This window comes from Orbicella franksi, chromosome 2, assembly GCF_964199315.1.
Source record: "Orbicella franksi chromosome 2, jaOrbFran1.1, whole genome shotgun sequence".
NCBI lineage: Eukaryota > Metazoa > Cnidaria > Anthozoa > Scleractinia > Merulinidae > Orbicella > Orbicella franksi.
Window position 1 is genome coordinate 28,911,742 of NC_138146.1, and position 18,543 is coordinate 28,930,284.

The 18,543-nt window shown below is 39.3% G+C and overlaps 1 pseudogene across 1 annotated transcript; it reads left to right on the forward strand.

Moving 5' to 3' along the window:
- Positions 1–73: 73 nt before the first annotated feature.
- LOC145479123 (uncharacterized) lies at positions 74–17,416 on the forward strand (annotated as a pseudogene). The gene is made up of 18 exons (XR_014048391.1): positions 74–146; positions 373–731; positions 2,326–2,490; positions 2,903–3,010; positions 3,128–3,253; positions 3,605–3,701; positions 3,839–4,057; positions 4,701–5,080; positions 5,545–5,712; positions 6,625–6,735; positions 6,982–7,098; positions 7,416–7,503; positions 7,917–8,291; positions 8,637–8,747; positions 9,185–9,295; positions 10,558–10,668; positions 10,969–11,060; positions 16,772–17,416. The product of XR_014048391.1 is annotated as an uncharacterized LOC145479123 (transcript).
- The last annotated feature ends 1,127 nt before the right edge of the window (positions 17,417–18,543 follow it).

The following is an 18,543-nucleotide window of genomic DNA, read 5'->3' on the forward strand; positions in this document are numbered from 1 at the left end:
CAAAACTCTGAATGACACTTGAAGCACATCTCGTGTGACTGCAGTTTGCCATCTCTCTCCGATCCCCTCCATAATGAAGGTGTTTCTTGGTGCTCAGCTGTCGGTTGTGCTTCTGATTTTGTACAAGCTTTCAGCTTTAGCTCAAGGTAAGACCTTTAATGAAACGGTATTCTAAACGGCACTTCTGTTTTCCAGTTTAGACGGAAAGAACACTGCCAGACTCACGGATTAGCACTAGAATCGATATGATCAAGTGCGTTTTAGACTTCCTTTCTTCGCGCAAATGTGAACCTTAATTTTAAGCCTACGTTATGCCCTAAACGTAATTAACGTAAGAAATGCTAATTTCCACGCTTAATTCTTTCATTTTAGGATAAAATCTGGTCCAAACTGGAAAGGTCAACTTTACGGTGGCATATGAACACTTTGTTTATTGCACAACCGTAAAATATTATCGCGCGTTTTCTAGCTCTAAAAATGTACGTGTTCTTGCATCGATCAGCCATGGAATAGAATCTCTCAGTGTTCATGATTCAGCAGTTGCGTGGACATCAGACGTGACTCAGAGCAATTTTCGTGTATGTTTGTTAGAATCGGGTCTTGGTACGAATGGATCAGCCATCGTAAACTGGATCGCGTTTCGAGGCACTCCCTCTGGAATGTTGGACGGCACCGCCTCCTTCAGTACATTCACCAGTGGTACAAAATGTGCAAGAGTTAACTTTGCACAGGTATGGCTCTAATTTAAATTGATAATCACTAAACGCTAAGGAATTCGCGTTTTTCTGATAATTTCTTTAGGCCTATTTGTGATAATGGGAGAAACTTTCCGTTTTTTCCTGTAGATTCAAGTCGAATTTATTCAAACCATTGAATGATTACATTGCAGTAACTCGAGGTTTTCTTGTAAACTGGAAGGCAACCAGGTATGGCTCTCTAGAATTCGCGTAACGTCGGGCTTTTCTTAGAATTATTTCTAAATAGACCATTTATAAACCAGGGTCACCAAGACATGCAGCTGATTGTTTTACTTTAATCTGGTTATTAATTTCAAAGAAACATTCAAGAGAAAACGAGATACTGTATTGAATTAAGCTCTGTTTTAATCGACTGTAAACGTCTGATCTCTTGAGCAGAAACAATGGTTCCTTAAGGAAAGGCTTCAATTTATACATTGAGGCAGCTTTCGGCATATTCGTTTTTCCTTTTTTTACATCTCGAATTTATTCAAACCATTTCTTTTTCTTTATGTGTGATTACACTGCAGTTATTGGAGTTTTCTTGTAAGCTGGAAAACAACCAGCGTTCTCTGCACTGAGATTGTTACAGGAGTATTCAAGGCTTGTCAACTACCCGTTGAGAGCAAAGCAAATCGCCCCAATATCGTAGTGGGAAAGGAACATTTCTCGTATTGTTCCGTTTAGTTTTGTAAAAATACCACTTGTGAATCACGAAGAGTTCATTTGTTTGCTTTTCTTAAAAACGAAAATGCATTAGTTCCCCCAGAGTAGAATATTACTGTTAAAAATGTCACAGTTTCATAGTTTCTTTCTGTTTTCCTTTTTTTTAACTCCGGAAAATTGAATTAGCGGATTTTGTTGCTTTACCAATGCATTTGGAAACCTTTATATGATTTCAAAGTGATTAAATGACTTGAAGACACATAAAGTTATATGAGAGAAGAGGAGGCATAAGATGCAAAGTTTAAAGTTTGTGTATTTACAGTCATTTTTAGTTATCTCTGAACTATGTGTGTGTCGGAAGAGGGGTGGCGGGTTTATAACGGGTGAATGAATGATGTGGTTGTTGTTCACGAAAATAATTGTGCCAAAAGAGGATTATAAATTCGTCGGCCAGATGATTTGCTAAGTTGTTTTCTTAGAGCTCTGATCTGATTTCCATGCTTTTTGCTTCAGCCAAAGGAAATTGATTATTGATTGTTATCAGATTATCGCGTTATTGTGTCCGGCTGCGATTATAAAAATACAGTTGAGGGAGACAGAAGGGGATAGAAGAAGTTTAGGAAAGAAAAGAATTAAAGAAGTAGTTTGCCTTCCAGAAAAAAAAGGGTCACGGGGTTGAACTTATGAGGCAAGAACGGTGGAATTAAACACTGGGAGCTTGTCTAGTTTCAGGGTTATTGTTCTGTACCGAAATGTCATCTGGTTTTAAAACCAGTCACACAATTCAATGCTCCATTTGTCGTAGCTCTGATAGCATGGCAGCTGCTCCCATTCCTTCCTAAGCACAGTGTTTGCAGGCTACTTGAAAACTGTTTGTAAATTAATCCGAGTGAAAGTAAACATTTTCTTCTTTCCTTCCCAGCGCTTTTCTTCTGTCCCAAACGTTCTCGTCACAGTACGTCATTCTGTCAGCAACAGGCCACAGGACGCAATGAACATCTGGATAGAAGAGCTGAAGGAAGATTATTTCAGAATCTGTCTCCGAGAAGTGAAAACGTTTGATGGCAAGCATCAGAATTTACAAGTGGTAAGTTAATCAATACAGTTTGATTATATATAATATTAGCAGAAGCTTTGGGGAAGTAAAATGCGTCCTTCTGGAAAATATATCATGGACAATTATGAAAAATACTTTTAGCTACGCCTGTTGCGCGGAAGACGTTTGTTTTCACTCGTAAAGCAAAAACACAGCTGAAATACTGGAACACATTTGCTTTCGATTTTCAGTATAATGTAAAGCTTTCGGTACGCGTCCTTGTTCCAAGATTTACGGTCTCCTTATCAGAGACGGCTGGTCTTACAGCTCATTTCTAACAATATTAAATTTCTACAATCTTTAGTACGAGTTGTTTTGATTATCGATATATCCGCATATGAATATGATGGTGATTTTGTACTTTTGAACTGTAACAAACTAACTCTTTTTTTTTATTTTTCAGGACTGGCTGGTATTTGTTAAGGGAGGTGTTCACTTTACATTTCTAGGAAAACTACAGTTTGAAAATGGTGGAGCTCCTCTGGAACAAGACAATTTCGCCTTCTGTATGGTAAGCATTTTTTCTCAAAGCTACAGACAAGTTAAAAGACGAACTTTTTCAACATAATGAATGGTTTGAACTCGTCCATACCCATCTCTCATGATTCAAGTTGTGTTTTCTTCTCAGGTGCGCAATTTTACTGAAGAGTTTTATGCACCTCCAGCTGTCATGGTAACAGTCAATCACCTTTACGATAGCAAGAATGTGTATTCCATCAAGCCAAAGAACAATGTGCTTAACACTTGGATTGACGTAAGGTGTCGAAACCCTGAAAAAAAAAAAAATGCCCTTTTCAGTTTATTTATGAGCCAACATATGACACAGTTACAATAAATGTTCATGAAGAGTTTCACGTTTAACAGAATTCGAGCCCATGACCAGCAATGATGTCACTGTAAAAGGAATCACTTCTTTACATCAACTAAGGCCCTTTTTTTCAATTCCTATCAAGCTTTTTACCTTGGCAAATATTGTTTCCTGTTATGAAAATAACCTGCTAAATCCCAAAATAGTACATGAAGTACATTCTATACTTATTTTCTTCATCTTCATCGTAGTAGTGCTTGTTTACCAATCCAAGTCGTTTTATGCCGTTTGTCACAGGAAATAACTACTTTATCTTTTCGTGTGTGCGTTAAAGACTTGGCAGGAATGGAAAGTCGGCACGATCCTGTTACTGTTGATTACGCAGTTATTGGAGGTAAATAAAACGATAAATCAAGCTTCAACACATGTAAGGTGGTATCAACCACGTTGTATGAAGATTCGTTTTTTTTTCTTGCGCTGATTAGTTAAGAGCCCAGAGTGCTTCATCGTTTTTACACTTCTCTTTCACAGATCTTGATCCGTGTATCAACGTTTCCTGTAACTACTTCGCTGTCTGTAAGACTTTTGGACCCAGGGACGCGCGGTGTATATGCGTCGATAACTGTCCATCATACGAAGAGCCTGTGTGTTCCTCTAATGGCACCACATACGACAACGAGTGCGCGTTCCAGCCAGAAATGTGCCATCTGAAAGCTAACTTCACTCTGTACCATCCGGCTGACTGTACAGGTAATGATGGAACATTGATAAACAATACCATTATCTATGGATTGAATCTTAGATGAAATACACCAACAGATATATCATAGACGAGGCAAAGCTACGCCAATTTTCCTCTCAGGCCAAACGTAATGTTTTTGTAAACTTTGGATTATTGTATAACAGCTATAGAGTCTGAAACCGCGTCTAGGATTATAATAGTGTAATTGAAATAAAAGGACGTCCTTGATGTTCATCCCAACCTCGTTCCCAGGGTCTCTCATCGAGGTTGTGTTCATCCTTGCAGAGTGGAAAAATTACCTGTGAATTGTATTAAGATGTGTTCATTGCAGCAGAGTTTAACAGTTGGGTAACCATGGGTTTAAATAAGAATGTTTTTCAGGCTTTTCTTTTTAGCAAGGGACAAAATTTACATGTCATTGGCTCAAGACAGTAAAACAATCGGAGTTTATAAATACTGTAAACGGAAATTTCAGAGAGCGCAAATTTATTGAGACAGTTCCTTACTTTTTTTTTTTCATATTGGTTTCTCCCTGTAAAGGCTTGATAATAGTCTCTCCTTCTCTCTAAAGCATATGTTTTTTTTAATTATGTCTATTGTTGTAATAAGTAGTATAAAGTTACAACTTCTTGCATCTGAAATGTTTTTCAGGGTTCCCTTGTCAGAAAGGTCGTCATCTTCTTCGTCACACCCCAAGCTGGGCTGAAGCAGTTTGTGAACAACTTCCACTGGCTCGTTATGTCTTCTATCCTGACAAACCGGTTCACATACAGGTTTCTGTTAATCACGCCAACTTCTCAGATCCCAGCTATGTGCACGAAGCCGTGGTACCCTGGGTTGAAGACATCAGGGGCAACAATTTTACAGTTTGCGTTACACAGGCCGGGAAAAATGAGAAGAAAAATGGACAAGCGTTTGCCACAGTTGACTGGTTAGCATATCAGGGGGCCCCTGACGGGGGAGTGTCGGGTGAATTAGATATGCCAACTTGGTGGACTGGAACGAACTGTCGCACAGTGTCATTGCCTCCGGTACGTTTAGCTGGTAATGGTAATAATTCGTTGTTATCAAATCATAACAATAATAATCCGCAGATATAAATGAAATTTCACAGAAATGATGAAAAGCGCATTACTATTATTTGCATCAGTCATGATTATAAGACCTTATATTAATGATGTTATTGAGATACTGAACTGAAGGAATATTCATTGTCAACCGTCCAAGAAGCGAAATTAGGTTCACTGTAGCCTGCGTAGCAAGCTTTTCCGTGGGGTTTGGAAGCAAAGAAAGACCGAGGAACGGGATTTTCGGTGTTTTGTCTGCGCAGAAAATGGGGCTGTAATTCTTTGCTCCCGAACCCCACAGAAAAGCTTGCTACACAGGCTAGGTTCACAGTGGAACGTAATTACATTGGGATCGAGAGTTTTGTTACTGATTGCTTCACGAACAAATTACAGCTAACCAGAGTCATTTTGCCTTGATATTTCCATAGAGAAAGTTCAAATCAGTGCCCACTGTGCTTGTGTCAGCGGAGCATGAAAGGCGTGGTGTAAAACACGATGCTTCCTCTGTGTGGGTGGAAGATGCCACGGCAACGTCCTTCAAGATCTGCATTAGAGAATTACAGAACTTTGATGGAACTCAACAAAGCATCCATGTTGTGAGCAGTTTTCAGTTCTTCATGATTATGAAACACGTCGATTACTATGTAGTTACCGCGAAGAAGATACTCAGCTTCACTTGCTAAAGGCAAGAACACGGATATTAAAGGACATTTCAACCATCTCGATCAGTACAACGACTGACAAGGATTGAATAACTTTCAAGTTTTCTCTTGAAACTTGATTTTTGGTAACCCTATGTTCAGAAACACTATTTCCTTACAACGATCATGTCTTGAATTGCTGGTTTTCAGTGTCACGCAATTCAAAATAGATCAAAATGAAAATCAAAACCGGTCAATAGATTAAGTCCAGAATCTGGGAAATGAAAGAAGGTAAATATGCAAAGACTCTCGCCAAGATTCTGGTCACAGCAATTTTTCTTATGCGAGATACGTGGAGAAATTTTTTACCCAAATTTATAGAGATTTGTATGGAGACGCCATGTTGGTGCCCATCCGTATGGGCACCAACATGGCGGCCGGAAACCAACAGAAACATCTGTCACTGAGTTTTGCTACAAAAGCGCGAATTTATCCCTCGAGGAACTCTAAAACACTAACATAATACTTTTTTCTAAGACATGAACTGTTCACATAGCCAAGTTCCCCGAAATAAGTCACTTTTTTAACCATCATGACAGCTCTCTAGGCCGTCATGTAAATGCCGCGTCACGCAAAAGCTTAGAAATTCAAGTGTAGTGTATCACAAAACCAATAACCCATTCGGAGCGAAAATTTTTATAAATAGTAGTTTTCAGCTGCTCTTATACATGATTAAAGTGAAATCTCAGCAAGATCAATAGTTTTGTGGTTCGAATTTTAGTGACGTCATGTGAAAACCAGCTATTGACTTCAAAGTTGCGTTTGTAAGTCACCTTTTTCTCAATTTTGTTTTTCTTCTTTTGAAAGGACTGGATGGCATTTGAAGAGCTTCATCAACCTCTGTTTAGAGAACATGGGTCTATCTACTTTGCTAACGCGAACAAGCCCTCCAAAGAGTTCAACTATGCCTTTTGTGAGGTATGTTTGCCATGGCTTCAGGTTGTATTCGTTCGCTGGTCGCTGGTGAATTCACTCACACACTCACATTCCCACTCCGCTCAGTAGCTAAAGCACATCTGCACTCACCGTAGCCTCCTCCAATTCGTTCATCTTGAAATCGTTTATTGAAATAAAACTATGCGAGATTAATTCTAAACAGAAATTCAGTATACCGGCAGGTTTTTTCAACCATTTTATTTATTTATTTTTATTTCGTTTTATTAGGATGTTGTCTTTGTGAAGCACTATAACGACTCTCCCGCAGTTTTGGTGTCTGCAAATCATTCGACAAACGGAGGAAACCTTAATCCTGCGTACAACTCCATATCTGCTTGGGCGGAGGTACGATGTTATTTATCCTATATTTGTAAGCTATTATAAATTATCTCCGTTTTATAATCATAGTGTATAAGCGCAGTTTCACGTTAGATTGAGGAAAATTTTAAGGAAATGCACTGAAAGGTAAAGTTTTGTTTGTTATATTGTTTTCTTCATTCCTCCACAAGACTGAGCATAATCTATCACTATCAAACGAAGCATTAAGTGGGTGAAAAGTAAATCATTTGTTTTGGTGTGATGGGCTCAGTATGAATCGTTTGTGATTACGTGATGTTGTAGCTGTAAGACTTGCGTATTGAAGATTTCTTCTTTCCTTGCAGTATATAAACAAGACTGGCTTTAGAGCATGTGTGGAGTTGTTTGTGAACCAGCATGACCCTCTCTCAATCTCATATGCAATCGTGCCAGGTAGAATGAAAAGGAACAATAACTCTAGAAATGAAATATTGTTTGTCACCTTTTTTCCGTTCGAGCTTGGTTTTACCTGTTGATTTTACAGGTAATACGAAAAGCGTAGCGCAAGACAAGCTAGTGTAATTGAACGTGGGCGACGCAAGCATAAGCCCATGAACAGACACAAGCACCAGAAAATAGGAAATCCTTCCTTTATCTTGCGCTTTCTATTATTTGGGTCTTTGCGTAAACCAGACTTCACCACGGCTTATATAAGTTGGATGAAGTCTGAGTTTGCATATTTACTGCTGAAAAAAGGGAAAGCTTTGAAGTTATTTTCTTAGGTAATAACAAAACATTCTATAAATATTTTACCTTTGAAATTAAGTTTCATTTTCTATGTTTTTTTTTTGTTTTTTTCTACAAAGATGTGTGCGAACCGGGTTGGAGTTTCTACAATGGTTCCTGTTACTTCACCAGTGAAACTTGTGAGACATGGTCCAACGCCAGTACAATCTGCAGGAACATGGGCGCTAATCTACCTGCCATTGAAACTCAAGAGGAAAATGTGTATATTCAGCACAGACACAATGGTGATAAGGCGTGGATTGGTTTGAACGATATTGCTACCGAAGGATTATTCTCCTGGGTAGACGGGTGTCCAAATAAATTCCGCTACTGGGCCGAGAAACAACCAAACGACTTTAGGGGGGAGGACTGCGTACATCCTCTTGGTGCTAGACATGGATACATGTGGAATGACGTAGATTGTTCTAAATGTCATCAGTACACCTGCAAAAAAGGTTGGAAAAATAGCTTTGTTTCTTCCAAATATGTCATCGGAAAGGAACGCTATTATAATACATGCTTGTCATGTCACCTACACGTGTGACGTGGCATGGTGCTTTATGTTTTTTCATTCTTTTTTAATACGCCGGTGAGCAGCACATCAGATAGTTATTTTTTCTTTCCCGGTTCCGTCGTCACGGAATCTTCAAATATATAATTTTCCCCCTAAAGGTTTGTTCTTGGTGTTGAAAATTAATCACTTTAACATTACTTTTTCACAGCAGTGCATGTATACCACTAAAGAGGTTTGAAGTAGTATAGAGTTTGACTAGCGTTTATTGACCTCTATTCATACTCAGATTACGACGAGTGCACCAGTTCGCCATGTTTGAATGGAGGAACCTGTGTAAACGGTAAAAGAAATTTCAACTGTATCTGCCCTGGAACTCATAAGGGGAGAACATGTGAAGGTAGAGTGTATATAAATGGCGGATTCAAAATTCCCGCTCTGATTGCGTGACTGCGTGACTGCGTGACTGCGCGACTACGGAGCGACTGAGCAACTGAGCGACTGCGTGACCGAGCGCGATAGTGTACACGTTAAAAACCCTGTAGCTTTCCTTGCTGAAGGATGAAAATACGCCACATCAGTAATAATTATTATACCTACACTGGAAAAATAAAATTTTAAACTAGGAAGCTAATAAACAATCAAGATTCTTCAGGGAGATCCTTGCGAAGAACCAAGTGCAGCAGCGCTGGCAATGTCCACCGTGAATTTTTTCGATTTGGAAAAAAAGCTTCAAAATCGGAGCTTTTTCAGAACAATTGACCTCTTCGATTTTAAATTCAGGGCCATATCATTGTTCGCTACTCAAAGATTACAAAAACTTTTCTTGTGTTGCAGAGTTCGACGAATGTTCCAGTAATCCCTGTCTTAAGGGAGGAACGTGTACAGATGGAGTTAATAACTACACTTGTTCCTGTCCCTCACCTTATTTTGGAAATCAATGTCAAGGTAGTCATCACAGTATGTTTTGAGGCCATCACTATCATTTCGGCAAATTAAAAGCCTCCTGTGGACCAAATCGTCAAAATCTTTTCTCCTCTTCTTGGGTTCATGCAAATGAACAACTGCATTTTAATGAAAACAAGAGAGAATCTAGTTATGAGCTTTGAGGAAACCCCATGTGGATAAAGTTGATGACTGATCAATCAAAGGATAGAGCGACCAATCGCATTTTCGTTGCTGTAATCCGTCCATTACGTATGCGCGTAATGTTAATTGAAAATGGTGCGGTTAAAGTTTTACTGTTAACGTTGGCTTAAAATACCACGCAACTAGCTCTCCTGTTATACAGTCGAACCTGTGTATTAACAACCCAGTATTAAGCGGTGTGTGTAGTGGGGCTTAAGCAAGAGACCATAGGTTAGCAGCAAATAGAGGTTCTCATGGCTCACTTGTTTTTTTTGAGGGAGGATGGGGGGTCATGAAAGATACCCTGGGTAGGTTGTGAAGGGAGGGGGACCTATAAAAGATACCATGGGTCACTTGTCAAGGGATGGGGGTGGGCTGTATAAGAGACCATGGGTCACTTGCCAAGGGATGAGGGGGAGAGGGGGGGGGCTATAAAAGAAACCGTTGATATCTGGATAAGGGTAGGGGGCTATAGAAAGAGACAGTAGTCTCAAGATATCCTAGTGGGTCCCTTATATGTATAATAGTTTTGACCACTTCTCTTAATTAAGCGGCCAGTTTTCAAGGTCCCGATTTTTTGCTCATGCAAACACTGTATTTATTACCTCTATTAGGCGGCCACCTCTATTAGACGGCCGCGGCTAACCTGTACAGTGCTGTGTCTGTCTTTCTTTATTATTTTCACCTGTGATTTTGCGGCCATCCTGAAAGTAACAGCTATGAAATTGAACGTAACAACAATAAAATGATGGAATGAGATATTTTGTTGTGAACTGTAAGTCATAGAAATACAGTACTGTATGCCGTAGAAGAGTGGAGGACAATTTACTGCACAGTGCTTTTACACAATGTTACTTGTATAATTTTCTTATTATTATTATTATACCGTTAAGTTACAAGTTGGCACTCAACTTTGTTTAAAGTATCCATCGCTTGAAAGAGTGTGGGTGGCGGTTATATACAGGTTCGACTGTATTCCGAATTGAGCGGACAAACGTAGCCTTAATGTTAGAAGTTATACCGAAAGCAACATAAGGCGAACTCTCCAACATATGTTTTTTTTTTTTTTTCTTTTTTCACAGAAACAGATGAGTGTAAGTCCAGTCCATGTCTGAACGGTGGAACGTGCGTGGACGGAAACTACGAGTTTACTTGTGTTTGTCCGAGCGCATTCATTGGAAAACGTTGTGAAGGTAGGATCACTTCGCATAATTTTACCATTCAGGTTCAAAGGTTTCGAGTTGCCCACAATGTTGCAAAAGAAGTGTTAAAGCTTAATGAAGCATTAATAAGGTTACTCATTGACAAAGCTTTAGCTGAAACGATTTTTAATAAGCCGAATAAAAAATAATAAGGTTTCACAACACAGTATGACATGTAATTCTCACCAAATTTACCAGAGACTTTTCTCGAGGGAGGGAACTCAGATCATTACCAGGCAAAAATGAAACTCACACTTGCAATTGTACTGATGGTGTCATTTCTACATTAAGGTGTCGCTAGAATATCATGTAAAAATCTCCTGGACGCCGGGTACACCTCGAGTGGATCACACTCTTTGAAGGTCAATGGTAATTCATTTCAGGTAGGTTTGCGCTTTTTATACGAGAGCCTTATCACAGTTCTATTGGGTTTTTGATTCTTTTTCTCATTTAATCCGTTCAATGTTAAGAAGGAATCCACCATACCGAGATTATTTACATTTTACTGGAAACTTCTGTGCGCTGTTTAAATCCCGGGGGATACCCCCTTTTATTTTTTTCTCAGGGATCTGAGCGGGCCGGAATCCTAAATCCTCGAATTTGATTGGCTAATCATACGCACGTGACCGGTCCAGCTTTTTACGATACGGCCCACGGGCCGGATGTTTTTCCCGCTGCCTAAAATTTGGTCGTAAAAATTAGCGGTAATCGTCAATCTTTGGCCTTTTTTACACATCCATCGACGATTAGTCAACGCAAGTTTATCTCTGTTCACTTTAAAATGGCAAGGAAAGTCACTGTAAGTAAACTCAATTGAGTGTTTTGAAGTTGTGAGAGTTGCTTAATTGTATGCAGCTTGGCGCTGTAATGGCGCATAATCCTGTGTTTCTCTCGCCGTAAAATTTGAGTCAATTTCAGTCGAATTTACCTCTCTGATCATTGCTGTATTTAGAAGAATTTCTGTGGAATACACTCAACGAATTTCCTCGCTTTCTGCTATTCAATTTACGGTAGAAAAGTGACGAAGTGATTTTAAAAGCAACGACTGACAGAAATTGTTTTTGTAGTAAAACTTCAAACTTCGCACGAAATTTCACACCGCAAAAACAATTTTGGAGAACTTAACTGGTGAAATAAATGCAACTAACCCAAAGTAGTTCGAAAAAAATCTGTTTTTTAATACATCTTTCTTTGCCTACTATCTGAGTTACTCGCTCGTTGCCGAGATTTTTTACAAATCGTTAGTACACGGCGCGCAAGCCGATTCAATGCGAAGAGTTGCGTAAACAAACCCATTTGTAATCTGTAAAACCAATTTACTGCAGGAAAAAAAATAATAAACATGTTATTTGCCGGCTTACGGTCGGTCAGTATGGTGAAAAAACTGTGACCTCGGGCTTGAAAATGCTGCCCTCGGCCTGCGGCCTCGGGCAGGATTTTCAAGACCTCGGTCACAGTTTTTCACCATACGGACCTCCCAGCCGGCAAATCACATATATATATGTGCGCTATATGGGTATGTGCGGCCCCAAAGGATAGGGTTTTTAACCCTTTGCGTACCAAGTGGCCATATGTGGCCACTTAAATACAGGCCCCATTCGGGCGTCCTTGAAAGAGGGATTTTAGGGGCTGGAAACTAATGCTACATTTTGGTTGAGACTACACAAAGTAGTTCTTCAGTTTTTTCGAAAATTTCTTCAATCGAGCGGGTTTTTAGCGAATTTTGCGAGTTTTCTTTTAGTTAAACGTTTTGAGCGAGGTGATTTAAAAATGGCGGCTCTTCGAGATGATGCTACACTAGATTTTAGCGTTCAAAACGATGTTGAAATTCAATTTATCGACGAAGAAGACTTCCCACTTGCTAATTTAAACGAGCACCGAGCCTCTGATCAGGAATTTTACTCTGGTGCATCTGAATCAAGCTCAGAGGATTCTAGTGAAGAGTCCGCAGAGAACGAAAACACTGAGACTGAAGTGCAATTTCCTGAAGAATGGTCAAGAACGGTCGAACGCAGAGTAGATATTGACTTCAGTGAAGAACCAGGAATACCGGTAAATGTCAACACAAGAAACCTGAAATGTTTGGATTTCTTTGAGCTCTTTTTTACACAAGAGGTATGGCAGTTGTTAGTTAGTCAAACTAATTTGTATGCAGAGCAGAAGAGAGGGCCAGCAGAAAGCTCTGCATGGTATCCAGTAACAGAAGATGAAATGAAGGCTTGGATTAGTCTTTATCTAAATATGGGGCTGGTAACTAAACCAAGTCTTAATTCTTACTGGAGCACTGATCCCATCCTAAGTTCTCCTTTCTTCCCATCTGTGATGTCCAGGACACGTTTCCTGCAAATCTTGCGGTACTTGCACTTTGCCGACAACACCCGTGCCCCCCCCAAGAGATTCTGAAGATTACAATAAGCCGTACAAAATTCAGCCTTTCCTGGATTTGCTTATAGCAAGGTTTCAGGCAGTTTACACACCTGAGAGGCAACTTGCCATAGATGAGACTTTAATTAAGTTCAAAGGCAAAGTGCACTTCAGACAATTTATTCCTATAAAGCCAGGAAGATTCGGGATAAAGGCTTTCACCCTTGCAGAGTCCAGCAGTGGTTATGTATTGAATAGCAAGATTTACACTGGCAAGGAAAACAATGAGGTTCAGAGAGATTTAGGGAGGAAGGCAGTTATGTCTGTGTTGGAACCTTATCTAGATAAAGGATTCTATGCCTTCATGGACAATTATTATACATCTGTAGCCTTGTTTGAGGAGCTAGAAGTAAGGAAAACACTTGCATGTGGCACTGTAAGGTCCAACAGGGTACACTTGCCAAAGGAGATTTGTGGTGTCAAAGAAAAGGCAGTGAAAGATCTTGTAAGAGGGCAGTGTCTGTACAGGCAAAAGGGAAATTTGACTTGCGTGACATGGCGTAACAGGAAGCCAGTTAGTGTTTTAGCTACCCTTCCCACCAGCACAATTGACTCAAACACAGTGCAGCGGTCAGTCAAAACAAACGGGAAGTGGGAAAAGAAGGAATTCAATCGACCAGGTGTAATTGACCTCTACAACACCTACATGGGTGGCGTAGATGTGTCTGACCAGAGAAGTGTTGCGTATGCTAGACTAATGAAGGGGTCAGTCTGGTATTACAAAATTTTCTTTTACATGATAGAGGTGTGTGTATCAAATGCACATATTCTCCACACCAGGTCACAAAATCATGTCAGTAAAAGAGCTCTAGAGTTTAGAATGCAACTGATCAGTGGATTAGTTCAAGGCAAGTGCTTCCGGAAGGACACAGGATTAGTGCAGACCCCTGTTCCTATCCCTGATATAAGGTTCAATCGTGATCATTTTCATTACCCTGTAAGTAACGAAACACGATCAACCTGCAAGGTGCATGTTCAGAAAGTTAAAACAATATACAGCTGTGCCATTTGTGGTGTGAGAATGTGTCCTGAGCCATGCTTTCAAAGATACCACACAATGCAAGACTATTTCTTTGAAGATGAAAGTCGAAATGGCCCCAGGCGGCTGAAAGAAGGAAGAGGGAGGCCATATCAAAGAGGGAGAAGGAGAACATTAAGAAACTAACTCTGTATTGCTTAAGAGCCTGTTTATGAGCTACTGAGGCACAAGATTAGTGGTTGTATAACCCACAGAGGAACTCTTTGTATCTTAAGAATATTTCTTATGATGTTTTTATTTTAAGAATTTTTTCCTTGTAACAGGAAGTTATAATTTGTCTTAAATTCTCCCAATTGGGGTATATTGCCCTAAAAAATATTGCTTATCCCTTGAAACATTGTAGAAAGTTGATTAGGATTGGAAATAGTTGGATTTTTTTCTTGAGAGCAAGTGATTTCAAATTTTCTTAAAAAATGTGCATAATTATGAAAATTATGCCTGTCATGACGTCACAATTTTGACATGTGTCATAATTTGTATACTTGACGTGAAAGAATATTTAATGTACTTTCTAAATATATATGGTTTTATAGGGTTTTATTGTAAAGAATGAGCTTGACAAGCATTTTTGTAATATATACTCATCTTTGGGACAAATAAATACCACCCCCCTTGGTATACAAAGGGTTTTTAAACGTTTTGGACTTAAATAGGGTATCAGTTTTGGCCATTTTGGTCATAAATAGAGTATGGTTTTTTGCACCGTAGTCTTGAATAGACCAATTTCGATATATTAAAATTCAGCCTAAAACAATAGACTTCAGCACGAAACTCTGGGGAATAACTACAGAGTTTGTGTGGTTTATTTCCCAGAGCCTCGTACTGAGGTCTATTGTGTTAGGCTGAATTTTAATATGTCGAAATTGGTCTATTGGGTATGTTTTATTTTTTTTTAGAAGAAGCTTCTTTTTCAGGTCATCGATAGTGAAAATCGGGTTAGGGTTTTGGAAAGTGGGCCGCACGCCTCCACCCAATTTTTTCTGGGAGTACCCCCCTTGGGTTTAAATATCTTCTCAAAAGAAATCAGTTCATAAGAAACACTTGAAAGTAATGACGATGAAATTTTACCTGTGTTTACACAACATATCTGAGCCTTGAAAATTATTTTCTCGGCTTCCCATAGCAAATTCGTTTTGGTGTTATTTCAGGCAGCTATTTATATCTTTAGCTTTTAGAAAATGCAAGAAAAACTAACGTACTTTTAGTTATTCTGGTATACAAGGCTTTTGTCTCCGTTAAAAACTGAAATTATTCGATTTCCCCTCGGATTTCGCCTTAAAATAAAGCGACAAAATAGACGAGAGTGTAGTTAACCGTAGCCCCTCCATACTAACCGACTAAACATTCTTAGTTATACAAGCTTCTGTCGGACAATTTCTCAGGTGGTATTTCGGGAATTTTAATATAATCTTAAAATGAAGTATAGCTTTGTTCCCATACCCACTCCTCTATAAATTCCAGTTACCTGTACTGACGGCCAACCTAGTTGAGCAAATGAGCACGTGTCGTTACAATTCAGAACTTGAAGAATTTTTTTATTTCATTTTACTGGGGTTTCGGGGTTAAAGAAAACACCATTAATAAACTATTGAAATTGTCATAAAATTATTATCGTGCTTCTAGATGAAGCTTCAGGTTGTGATCGGGACAAAAATCCGCTGTTTCGGATTAAAGCTAAGGTCTTTCAAGCAATATTTCATCAGTTGGCCCCGGACATTATTATATCAGGGCCGCTGATGCTCAGGGTTTTTTCAATACATGTCATTTAGTTTGCCAAGATAGGATAAATGGTAAGGGCCGATTTACACGGTACGACTTTGACGCATGCGACAAGCTCACGACAGGCCTACGACATGACTTAGGACCATTTACACGCGCTCGACATTTTCACTACCAAAATTAAATATGCAAAAGTTTGCGCCGGGATTTACTGAGCGAAAGTTCTAACAAACGGTAAACAAATGTTTTAGCTGCCCTGCGCTTTGAAAATACTTTCTAACGAGATGTTTTTCGCTTTAATCCATTCAATACTTTTCGAGAAACGACTTCATGTGAATCAGTCAACAACAACTTTGTCCACCATTTTGACCGAAGGAAATTTCTCCTTCGTTCCCTACTCAGTAAAAATTTGTCACAAAATAAGTCATTTTCTATCGATTTCGGCTACGATTGTCGCAGCGTTTTAAAACATTTTTTAAAATCCTACGACAATTTTTTTTGACGTACACAACAGTCGTAAGCGAGTTGTAGGTTTGATTTACACGAAACAATTCATGTCTTAGGCCTGTCGTAAACTTGTCGCATGCGACAAAGTCGTACCGTGTAAATCGGCCCTTAAGAGAGTCAATTCTTCATGCATATTGCCCTTAATCTCAAAGTAAACCCTCTCACGTTCTTTTTAGCCATCGTACGCAGTTCTTTCGCGAAAGTTTCATCGCGCATTTCGTGGTGGTTCAAAGACAAAGGGCAATATCTACGTCACAGGATTGGATTTCTAGACCCTCTTGGGATTTCCGAAAGCGCCAGTGATCTAAAAAGGGAGAAATTACCTACCCAGATCTATTCAGGGTATTAACTCTCTTACACTTCATCTCGGTTCTGTTGACTTTGCGTATCCTTTGGCTTCCTCAGGTGTACTGTGACATGTCATCTAACGGTGGTGGTTGGACTCTCATCTCACGTTTCTCAAATGCTGACAGTAAAAACTGGATGCAATCTAGCGGCAGCTGGTGGTATGACCGTACATCTTCATACGGCAGCGTTACCAGCCCATCAAATAACTACGACATGATATCACCGGCATTCTGGCTCGTCACTGGCCATTACATCAAAATAACCCGGATTGATGACAGCTCTAACACAGCCTTGTTATACACCAGCAGCTGCACTGGCGGGAAAACCTTCAGAAGCTTTATAACAAGTTACGGCAACTTTAGGTCTGGTGCGATTTGGAACAGTAACGCATGTCGTGGAAGCTATTACATCTCCAGCTATGGTGGTAGCTACTCATCCACAGTGGGTTTCAGTCAGATGCACTGCAGCAGCAATCTTCAGAGTAGTCGTTACCTGTCATTCTGGTGTGACTGGAGCGGTGGTGACGGAGCAGTGATGATGATTGGTGGAGGAGGTAATAGCTGCAATAGAGCAGATCATGGAATTGGTGTCACTGAGGCTAATGAAGCTCAGTTTGGGCTTAACGTAGACTGTGCCTACAGGGACTTTAGTGATAATTGTAACGCTCCTACTGGTTACTCCCTTAATCTGTGGATTAAATAGCTTAGTTTGTGCTTAAGCCATAAGGTGATTTTTATGCGTTATAACTTCGCTTCTGTAAGCAAACATTTTAATGTACTAATTAAGGGATGTTTTGATCCAATAGTTTATTATTTCATCAAACCAAATATAACAAAGAAAATAACATTCAAAAGATAATTAACCCTTAATACGATTTTAGCATTTCGGTTGTTGTTGGTGGTGTTGTTAAATTCTGACATACTTTACAACTGCAGGTATAGTAATTTTGAGACCCCTTTGGATTAAGCTGTTTTATATGAATATCAGTAGTTCAATTCATAATGACGGTTGGCAATCTGACAAAAAGTGTGGTGTATGACAAGGTTCTCCACTCCTACCTTACCTGGTTATACTATGTGCCGAGATATTGGGGAACACGGTACGACCTTTTTAGGTTTTTTATGTCCTCAGGGTACAAAACTGAGAGAGTCTAAATTGCAGTACCATAAACGACTCTCTATCAACGACTTTATTTACAAAATAGGAGGAAAACAGACAGATTCTAATTTGCATATTTTGTAGCAAAACTTAAGAACTCCATATATACTTTTTTTGAGAAATATAAACATACTAGGCTTTGTGGAAAGAAAATTAATTCATGTATGGATATGTTGAAGTGTTCCCTGTTCGGTAAGCTTGAATAGACATCGAAAGGAAATCGCGAAATAGTTTTTTAAAACAGTTTTACTGATATCTAATCCATCTGGACGTGACTCTTGTAAGTTCATAATCATTGCTAACAATAATTATTGTACCAGCTGTACTTCTTAAGGTGGCCGAACACAGTTTTCCCGCGCGCTTTTGCTGATGCAATTCAGCGCACGCACAAGGATTGCAAAAAACAAACATGCCGTCAATAGAGCGATCATTTTATTTACTCAACACCTGCAGTATCTGTGCTATTTTTCTCTATAACTGAACGCAGTGTATTGATGGCTTTAGTCTTTTATCACAAAGATATGTTAGGAAAGGTAAAGATGCAAAGAACTCAGCAATTCTCAGCTTTTTCTTTGTTACCAAAATAACCCAGTTAAATGCAGCGCATGCGTAGTAAGTCAAAAAATTGCCATTGAATGAAAATTTGCACTCTCGGAAATACGCCTAGTTCT